This window comes from Hipposideros armiger, unplaced genomic scaffold, assembly GCF_001890085.2.
Source record: "Hipposideros armiger isolate ML-2016 unplaced genomic scaffold, ASM189008v1 scaffold_262, whole genome shotgun sequence".
Classification (NCBI taxonomy): Eukaryota; Metazoa; Chordata; class Mammalia; order Chiroptera; family Hipposideridae; genus Hipposideros; species Hipposideros armiger.
This window is the reverse complement of record NW_017731612.1, coordinates 310,360-320,701: the sequence shown is the minus strand read 5'-3', so window position 1 is coordinate 320,701 and position 10,342 is coordinate 310,360.

Sequence of the window (10,342 nt, the reverse complement as noted above, 5' to 3'; positions counted from 1 at the left end):
TCCCAAGCCAGTTCTTAACCATCATACCACTCGGCCGGCCCCCTTTACTCTCTCTTAATAGTGCCTTTTGATTAGCACAAGTTTTTAATTTTAATAAAGTACAGTCTATGAGTTTATGAGCTTTTTGTATCCTGTTTAGGAAATCCTTGCCCATCTGAGGCCATGAAAACACCGCTTTCTTGCAGAATCTTCGCTGTTTCTCGGTTACTGTGTGCTCTGCTCACACGTGCAGCCTGAGGTAGTCATGTCCCCTACACACACACACACACACACACACACACACACACAGTAGGCGCTTTACCCCGCCCCCACATCCCCATGATAAAGGTCCTGTCTCAGTTCTGATGACCTCACTGCCCACGGGGAAGGGCCCACATGTGGGGACGCTGCCGGGAGGCTGGTTTAGTCCCCTAGGAGGGCCGTGGGCATCCAGGAATCACAGAGCAGGGCCACCGTGTGCTTTGAACGTGGCCTTCAGCGAGCACGCGGCGTGACAGACGGGCACTGTTCCCTGTGTGTGTGTGGAAGGTTCACTGCCTGGAAATTCTGTCCTGGTGGCTGTAGTCTCGCCTCCCACTCGCCAGCTCGCCATCACAAACGGCCCCAGAGGGAACAGGCGTGCCTTGCCGTCACCTTCGTTTCCCAGCACCTCAGAAGCTCCCGGAATAAGGTCAAATCTTTCCCTCCAGCTGAACCATGTGCCTCCCCCGTCACCTGCAGCTTTACCTGCTCCATTGGCCCAGGAAACGGAGAGAACCGGTCAAGCCCACAACGTTCCTGACACGCCAAACTGTTTCTAGTAGAACACTCCGGTCACAGGCCTCTCCCGTTTCTGTCCCCGCAAAGTTCATGCCAAAGCCCTCACCCCGGTGCAGCTGCATTTGCAGCTGGGGCCTAAGGAAGTAACGTTACATGAGATAGTAAGTGTGGGCGCTGGTCCAACAGGGTTAGTGTCCGTGTGATACACACCAGAGCGCGCTCGCGCTCTCGCTCTCGCTCTCGCTCTCTCCCCATATATGCACTGCGGTAAAACCAGTGAGGACGCAGAAAGAAGGTGCCACCTGTGAGCCAGGAAAGAGCTCTCACCAGAAACTGAGTCGGCTGGAACCTTGATCTTGGACCTCCAGCCTTCAGAACTGTGAGAAAAATGTCTGTTGTTTAAGCTGCCCAGTCTGTGGTTTCTGCTCTGGCAGCCGAGCTAATACATCCTGCTTCACAAGGAGGCCAATTCCGGTCAGCTCCACTCTCAAACAACTTAAAGGACTAGAAAGTCCTTTTAAGCAGAAATATGCTTTCTGCAGCCTCTACCCAAAGACCCAACTTACACTTTTTGGAGCTATATGCAATAAATGTAACCATGTAGCTTCTCCTCAATTAAAAAATAATAATAAGTGAAGAGTCCCAGATACTCTAACAATTCCTCCCTGCTCTTTAGGCCCTTTCTTCAAAATGCTGCAATTTGTCAAGACTCTCTTTAAAATGTGGTAGCAAGAAAGACCCTCAAGTACTCTGTAAACATGAATAATACAGGACACTGAACTTTGCTAAATCAGTCCTAAGATGTAGTATTTTCCTGGAGGAAAAACTTTCTATTTCTGTTTCCCTTGAAACCCTCACGAGGAAGTGAACAGTAAAAGGCCTTCTCTCTAAGAGGAGAATTTTCCACAAACCCCTTCAACCTGCTAGAAATCTATCCGCTGTCTCAGAATCAAGGCAGACTTCAAATTCAGCTGGTTTGAGGGAGCACTTGAGATCTTGCTCCCTGGCACGTGTCATCAGTTTTGGCTCAAATGAGAGAGGGAGAGAGGGAAAGAGGGAAGGGGGAGAAAGAGAGAGCGCTGCTGGCTGGAGACCTGATGCTTCATGAAGATAAATAAGCACATCATCAAGCACAAACTATTTACCTCAAGGTCACTGTGAACAAGTAATCCTTCCCATAAGGAGAAGTTCGTTTCTATTTTATCACCTTTCGTAGGTCCAAATGTCTAAACCAGTCTTTATTTGCACTGTCGTGGCTGCCCTGATGTCCCGAATTATTTTGACTTTGGGGAAAAGCCAGAAGTCACACGGTGACAGATCCAGTGAATAAGGTGGATGAGGACACACCATAAAGTTTTTATTTGACAGAAATTGCCGCACCAGAAGCGATGTGTGACACGGAGCATTGTCATGATGAAGGCTGCAGGGTATGAGGCTGACACTAAAGGCAGTCACTTCTGTGTACACCTCACTGAATAGGCAGGATTTGAAATCACACACACAAAACCACGTACTTCAGCATCTCCAGACATGAACTGCTTAGTACAAACCTCACAAAATGCACACAAGGACTGTATGAGGGGAATTCTGATGAACAAAATCTAAGAACTAAATCAATGAGGAGATAGTCCATGTTCGTGGACAGGAAAATTCAATATTGTTAAGACATCGGTTCCTCCCAACTTGATGTATACATTCAGTGCAATCCCAACCAAAATCCCAGCAAGCTATTTTATGGATATCAATAAGCTGATTTTCAAGTTTATATGGAGAAACCAAAGTCCCAGAGTAACCAACACAGAATCAAAGGAGACGAACAAAGTTGGGAGTCGGAGGCTACCAGGCTTCCAGACTAACTATAAAACTGCAGTAATCTACATGTCGTATCAGCAAAAGAACAGACACGTAGACCCACGGAGCAGAACCCAGAGCCCAGGCACAGACCCCCCCACATGCACAGTAATGATCTCTGACAAAGCAGCAAAGCCACCACCACGGAGCAGAGACCGTCTTCCCCACCAATGGCGCCAGGTTGCTGGACATCACATGCAACAAATATCATCCAGACACAGACCTACACCCTCCACATAAATTAGCTCAAGATGGACCACAGACCTAACCGTGAAACGCAAAACTATAAACCTCCTAGAAGATAATACAGGAGAACATCTAGATGACCTTGGGTATGGCAATGACTTTGTAGGTACAACACCAAAGGCAAAATCCATGAAAGAAATAACTGATAAGCTGTGTTTCGTTAAATTTAAAACTTCTGCTCTGCCAAAGACCATGTCAAGAGAATTGGGAGGCAGGCACAAAATTGGAAAAAATATTTGCAAAGACATGTCAGAGCTGCTGAAGTCCAGAGCAGGAGACAGCACATGCTGGGAGGACGCGGGGCAGCGGGAACCTCGGTCACTGGGGGGAGGGCAGACGGTGCAGCCACAGTGGAAGGCACTGGAGATTCCTACAAAACTAACATCTCTCCCCAGACGACCCAGCGATCACACGCCTTGGTGCTCACCCAAAGGAGCCAATACCTTATGTCCACACAAAACCTGCACACGGACATTGGCAGCAGCTTTGTTCGTAACTGCCAAACTTGGAAGCCACCAAGATGTCCTTCAGGGGGTGACGGATAAAAACTGTGGTCCATCCAGACAGTGGAATATTATTCTGCACTAAAAAGAGTGAGCTGCCAGCCATGAAAGGACGTAGAGGAGCCTTAAATGCTTGTCACTAAGTGAAGGAGCCCATCCGAAAAGGCCACATGCCATGTGATCCCAACCGTATGACATTCTGGAAAACTATGGGACAGTGACGGTCCGTGGTTGCCACAATTTAGGGGGAGGGAGGGATGAACGGGGGAGCATCATGGGTTTTAGGGCAGTGAAAACACTGTGTGACACTGTGATAGTGAACACACGTCATTACACGTATCCACACCCACACAGAATGCACACCACCAAGGGGGACCCTAATGTCAACTGTGGACTCTGAGTGACGATGACGTGTCTGTGTAGGTTCATCAGTTGTAACAAATGTCCCATCTGTGGGGACACTGGCAGTGGGGGAGGCTGTGCGTGTGTAGGGGGGGTGTGGGACATTTCTGTACCCGTCTCTCAATTTTGTCAGGAACCTAAAACTGCTCTAAAAAACAAGCTTAAAAAAAGGCGTTCATGTTCACCCACACTTCAGATTGCTGTATTTTTCTTACACACAGTGAAGAATGAATTTGGCAGTTCAAAATATTTTGTTCAATACTGTAAAAAGTTTACAGGATATCTCCAAATCAGATTGATTTTTCTTGTAATTGAATTTAAATATTAAAGGCTTTATGGTTCCAACTGGTAATGCATGATTACTGGATCTGCTTTATAAGGATTTTTCAAAGCAAAGCATAAGTAGCAAGAAAGTTAAAAGGAATAAAATGCTGAGATGCTCTTTCTTGTATCTAGAAGTATGCTTGACAAAAAACAAAAAACCTTGAGCTATAAATCCTTTCACTGGAATATCTTCCTGTCTCTGAAGTGAGAGCTGGGGTAAAAACTGACACCTTTTACAAAACAAGCTTAGTGTTCAAATAAGAAAGCAAACCCCTAGTTTTTCAAGACGGTCTCCTGCAGAGCCCGCTGCAACATGGGGACAGTGACGACTTGGGCTTGCTGTGGTCGGAATAAGAGAAACTAAGGTTACAATTTTAAAAACACCACAGATGGTAACACGTTATTTTGCCAAGTCAGGCCAGCACCTCTGGCCTCTTCCGACACCGACAGCACAGGGCACTTGTCGGGTGGAGGACGCTCACCTTGGTGTGTCCAGCAGCCCCATGACGCTCGGGTCTGGTGAGCGTCGCTCCCGCCAGCAGCCGTCCCTGGGTCATCAGAACATCATCTGACGACGGAGGCGAGAGGACACGGTGGGGACGAAGGGCAGGTGGCCAGCGGCCCAGGACGGCGGGCAGCCAGGGGGACAGACGCTGGACCGCGGTGCAGGTGCAAACCCTCCCTCCCCTGGAAGAGGGCTTCTCAGGCAAGCAGCCGCCTCACCGGAGCCAGTGAAGCCACTACTGCGAGAGAATACATTATTTCAAAGACCCTCTCGGGCCATAATTCGGACTCTTTCTTGCTCTGTGCCATCGGCCACGGTGTCAAGGGGAGCAGACCCTTTGCGGCTCGAGCACGTGACCTGTTTCGCCTGTCTGCACACGCTGCCAACCGCCCTTCGGGGAGCAGAGTTTTTCTGTCAGAACAGGTAAAATGCTGTCTGTCGTGGGAGTCAGCAAGGCCACCTGGACTAGTTTCAGAGAAGAGCCAACGCCACCCGATCGGAGCTGCAGGAGAGCTACGCGGCATGTTTACCCCCGAGCTTTAGAGTTTCCACATTGCCATTGTTGACGGGAGTTTGCCCTTTGAACATACTTATTCCAGAATGTCACACACACAGAAGCAAGGCTTGTCCTCAGGACAGGCTGCAAATCGCCCAGTGTCCGCGGGGAAGGGGCTGGTCACAAGCCTTCCCGCAGCGACCGGAGCCGTGGGTCTCCATGGTCACATCGCTGCTGCAGCAAGCTCAGCTCTAATCCACATGTTCGGACCTCCAGCCGCAGTGTCAGTGCAGCACCACGACCTGTGACACGTCAACACCAGTGGCTCTCATAGCCCTAAGCTGAGGGCACACCGCCAACACACGAAACAAATCATGTCATTTCTGTGAAGTTGTCAAACACGAGAACTGGTGTGCCCACTGCGGAGCACAGACATATGAAGAACATACAGACACGTGCCGGGGAGACGGAAGCAGTGCCTGGAGCTGGGGGACCCTGGCCTGGGAGGAGGCCTGGCATCGCCGCGTCCCGCCATCTGACCCACAGAAGCAGCGTGTCCGAGGGTTCACCCTGACGGCGAGGGGCCTGGCTGTGTCACAGGTCTCCTCCTCACGTGTTCTCGTGAGCCCACGGCCCCACGGCGACTTAGCTGTGACCCCAGACGAGTTACTTCACCAAATGTCCCCATCTGTTCATGGGGACAATAACATGCGTCTCACGGGGCACAGACAGGGTCAAGCAAAGTGACAGGCAGGGCCCTTCGATGGCACCAGCGCATGGGTGAGTGCTGCTGAGCAGTGATTATTTTCTTCAGCTGTTTGTGTGCCCGATAGCTCATGAAAACACTTTCGCTTCTTGTTATGGAAAACTATGAACATAAGCAAGCGCGGGGGGCTGGTGTAATAAACACAAACGTGGCGACCACTTTCTGTCATAACCGGCAAATCGTGGCCAGCGGCCTTTCTCTACTCCCGGGTGCCCGTCCCGGAAACGCACACTAGAGTGTTTAAAACGGAACCCCAGACTTCTTCCTTAAGCATGTTATCATATATCTTTATACATAATATACCACTGTCACACTTTAAGAATTAACAATTCCTTAGTAGTATCAAATACACAGTCGCTACTAAAATTTCCTTGCTTGTCTCAGTAATACCTGTAAGTGAATTTTGTGTTGCAGTACTTACAAGTATACAGCTTCTGAATTTCTACAAGGTGAAAGGCCTGTGTAACCAGCCAGCACTGGAAGACGGAGCAGAACGTGTCAGGTGTCGGGGGGTTTGTGCAGTTTGTTCAAATCTGGATCCAAAGTGAGATCCGTGTCCCACAAGTGCTGACAGCGTCTTTCACAGTCACCTTTAACTTTATATTTAACTTTAAAATGACGAAGAATATGAGCTTACCTCTACTTTTTAGATAACTTGTTTTTCTTCCACTACTTCTAAAAGGACATTTCGGACACCAGTCCCCCTGAAGGCGGCGATGGGGTTCAGAAGCGGAGCAGGGCGGGCTGTGCTTGTCATCCCTCGGCCTCCTTCCTGCTCCGTTTCAGCACAAGCATGCACTGGCCTTACTTACAGAAACAAAACTAAATTTGCCAGTGCTACCAAATAGCATTTTTAATAGGAAATACCACTGACAATTAAAACCAGACTGAATCATAAAGTGTCAGCTGGACTCTGTTAGAATGAAAAAAAAACCCAGACTGAATCATGGTCACGGGAGCATGAAACAGCGCGCGATCCGGGCACAGCACAGACCCCTCCGAGGCCCGGCTCCTGTCGTGACCCGGTCCCACCTTAACCAGGCTTCCGCCCTGGGTCCCGCTGACAGGACAGTGTCTTACTGGTGCACCCCCAGTCTTCAGTGTGAAATGCCGTCCTTGCTGGCACTGTCCCCGCGTGCCCCGAGGACAGCAGACTCACTTCCTGTCAGCCTCTCCAGGCTACCGGCTCTGAGAGCACAAAGCAATCCTGGCAGCCTGCTTGGAGGCGGGCGCCTGGCATGCAGGGACCGCAGGAAGCGCCCCGCGCGCAGCGTTTTGTCTTCTCCGTAACCTCTCTAGAGTGATGTTCAGGTACAGGCAAGAGAAGACTGTCGGAGGAAACACCAGTTCTAAGGCCTGAGATTCAAACATGCACGACCGCTTCGGCCGTCACACGGAGCAGCCTACCCCACGGGACGCTCGGGAAAACACTGGACGGAGGCTGATGGGAAAAGGTGCCTTGGTTCCTGCTGGAGACAACCGAGAGTAAACGAGACGGAAGTGAGGAGTCTGTCCTGTGACACTGCACGGCCCACACAGGTCAACACAATAGGTGGCTGATTTTCTAAGAAAAGCCGAGCGACGAGGAGCCTGCCTCGTCCACATCTGACCAGCAGCTGCGCAGGGCCCGGGGCGCCCGGCAGGCCGCCGGCAGAGGCGCCGTCCCAGGAGAGGCCGGTGAGGGCAGGCTCCGCGTCTGAGCGCGCTGGCACAGACCTGGGCCCCAGAGCCCAGCGTCACTGGGACAGGCACCGGGCCTGCTCACCAAGCCAGCGACGGTCGTCACAACAGCCCTGCCTGGAAGTGACACGCCGTGCAGTCGGACTCTGATGTACGCCGTCTGGCCGTGCAAAAAGCTAGCAAACCAACAGACGCGTCTGCTGGCGGTGGCAGTGGTGTGCTGGCCTGCGTGCGACGGTCAGCCACTCCACCCCACGCACAGGCGGGGCGCAGGGGCCAGCTGCGGCTGCTGTCCACTCAGACACCTGGCTCCAGGACACAGCTCCCCTGGGGACAAGAGGCACCGGCACGCGGAGCCAGAGAGCGGGTCCACCGCGTCCCCAGCCCCGGGCACTGCAGAAGCTGGTGGCGCCACAGCACACTGCGGTCAGTGCTGCCAGCCCCCGTGGCGGGGTGCTGACAAAACTTACTGATATGCCGCTGTGCAGTGTGTCCTTCTGAAAGCACTTCCATACACAGAGCGGGTTTCTTTCTCTCCACAATCTCCAGAGGGACCTAAACAGGACCTCCTGTCTTACAGAAAGTGACCAGGCTTCGTGACACTTCGCTAGAGACACAAGATACATAAATAAGCGGGGCCTGCCGCTGTGTCACACCGGTGCAGCGCGCTCCTGCCCTGTCGTCTGTGGAGCCTCACATCCCAGCAATCACAGACAAGAGAAGGGCTGGTGACAGCCACCGCGACTGGCTCTCCCGCATCTCCCCAGCAGGACCTTGGTCTTGGATTTGACCCAGACAGAGACTATCTTGACAACTGCAGAACCAGCGGTGGCCCCAGACCAGCGCCCACGATTTGCACGTGTTCTCATGAGAGCTGGGGACAGGGATTGGTCCAGGACCAGCTCAGACGGGGCTGCTGACGGCCAGAGCGGTAAAGGGCCACGAAAACAGCCCCAGAATAAGAGACTCCTAAGTAACCTGAAAGGAAAAGAAACACAGGTCAATCGCTGACACACTGGCAGGCAGTCGTCCCCGACAGACAGGTCCATCTAACTGACAATTCTCCATTCTGAAACACAGGTATCTCCTCACATTTCATGTTTCTGAAATAGGAGCCCTGTTACAGCTGACGGATGTAACACAACGGTGTTTTTCCTGACACTAGAGAAGGAAGGAAATACACATGTAATTTCTATTGCCTAACAAGTTCTTTCTTTTAATTTGAACTTTAGATCAGAAAGTGGTTGACCAGTAAGCTATTATACATTTGCATATCATGTACAGTCTGTTCGCATATCGTGTACAGGGCTTCATACGTATAACCTGAGAGCAGAGGTTCGTCTTCTGTATCTCGTAACTTCCCATCACACCTATTACTTCTTGTTACACAGAGTTCAACAAAAGTTTGCTGTCAGGTGTTGGTAAACATTATACACGTAGAATTAACAAAAGAATTATCTCAAGCAGGTGACTCAGGTCTAACAAAGTGAAAGCAACTGAGAGCAAAACGGTTGCCCATGTTTAAGCACTAATTCCCCCATCAGACTCAAACGAGGAGTCACCCAAGTGTCCACACAGCACTGAGAACGGTGCCAAACATAAATGTCTGTTTATGACATGTTAGCAGAAATTCTCTACCATACAAAGAATAGTATTTTCCCCACTGCATTTTGATTAGACTAGTTTTGGAAAAGGAAACAACTCGAGACGACAGGGAAATTATGCTGCCAGCACATCAAGCTCCCAAAGGGCAGGGACAGGGACACGCGTCACACGATAACAGAGTGGGGAGAGGCCTGACACGGAATTGAATCAACTACTGTATTTCGATTTTCTAGACACTGATGGAGTTCAGGACACACTACACCAAAATATGGCACGTTGTCAAACTGTTTTCAACTGAGGGACGCTGAGAAATGGCGGGTGTGGGAAGGACTCGGAACACGTGCCCCCGAAACACGCATGACCCTCATGTAGGGGCCCCTCTACACCAGGGGACAGGAGCACCCTGGTCTCCGAGATGGAGGGGCGCAGAGAGGGCCAGCCTTGCTACGTCCCCCAGTTTATCACCCTTAGCGCACAGCCTTGTCCCATCACGTTTGTCTCAGCCTTCCACTCTGCATCAAGCCTTCCACAGAAAGCTCAGGATTTAGTTTCTCGCGTCCTGCGCCCAGCTCACCCCTCAGGCCTCCTCTGGGCTCTCCTGAACTCAGGCTGGCACGTCCTTGCCAAGTCTTCGCAGTTGCCAAACGCCTGCTTGAAATGTCAGGTCCGAATGGCACCCCCCTCACACCCGTCCCAGGCTAACAATCCCTGGGAACCATAGTAACCCAACTTCTAACGTTGTTTCACGGCTGGCAAGTGCTTTATCGGCACATTTCGTTTAATCCACAAAATTGAAGTGATGAATGGTAAGCTGCCACTGCCCACTTCACAGAGGGCACAGGGTGCGGCGGGGAGGGCAGCCACCCCGGTGATGGCGACGGAAAACGGCGTTTCAAATACTGAGGCAGCTCCACCCCCGTGGTCTCGAACTAGAACCAAGGTCTTTCAAAGTTTTCAGCTGGATGATTGTGCCTCGGTTTTTCTGAGAGAAACCTGCACAGTTATCTTACACTTTGTCCCTCTAGAATCTGATTTCTGGGACCAGGGACAATGGCACTGCACTTATCTCTTGAATGCAGCAGACTACCCCTTCCCAGGGCAATACGCCCCAATCATTTAAACGCTACAGATGAAAGAAACCATGTCCATTATCACCCCCCTTTGTCAGTTCTTGGAATCCCCCTGACCTGATAGCTTAGCTTCCC